Here is a 403-nt window from a genome sequence, read left to right on the forward strand (position 1 = left end):
CCAGCGCTCAACCCCCTGATTGGCCTGGCCTCTGCCACCCGGGAGCAGGCCTAAGCCAGCATGTCGTTATCTCCCAAGGGGTCCCAGACTGTGAGAGGGCACAGGCCAGGCTGAGGGACACCATCTCCCCCTCGAGTGCACAAATTTTTGTGCACCAGGCATCTAGTAGTAGATTATAAAGTTAAATAGTGGATTATAAAGTTCATTTTGATGAAGAAAAAAGTAAGTTATTTAGCCCCATCAAGAAAAAGAACAAGATGGAAGGACTAGCTCTACCATGAGTCAAACACTGTAGTTTCTATGATTACAAAAGTGTGATGTTGTACAAATACAGAGAAGAGTGAAACATGAACAGAAAATTCATGAAGATACCAAATTAATCATAAATTATTTATTTATATTC

The sequence above is a fragment of the Myotis davidii genome, unplaced genomic scaffold, assembly GCF_000327345.1.
Source record: "Myotis davidii unplaced genomic scaffold, ASM32734v1 scaffold838, whole genome shotgun sequence".
Classification (NCBI taxonomy): Eukaryota; Metazoa; Chordata; class Mammalia; order Chiroptera; family Vespertilionidae; genus Myotis; species Myotis davidii.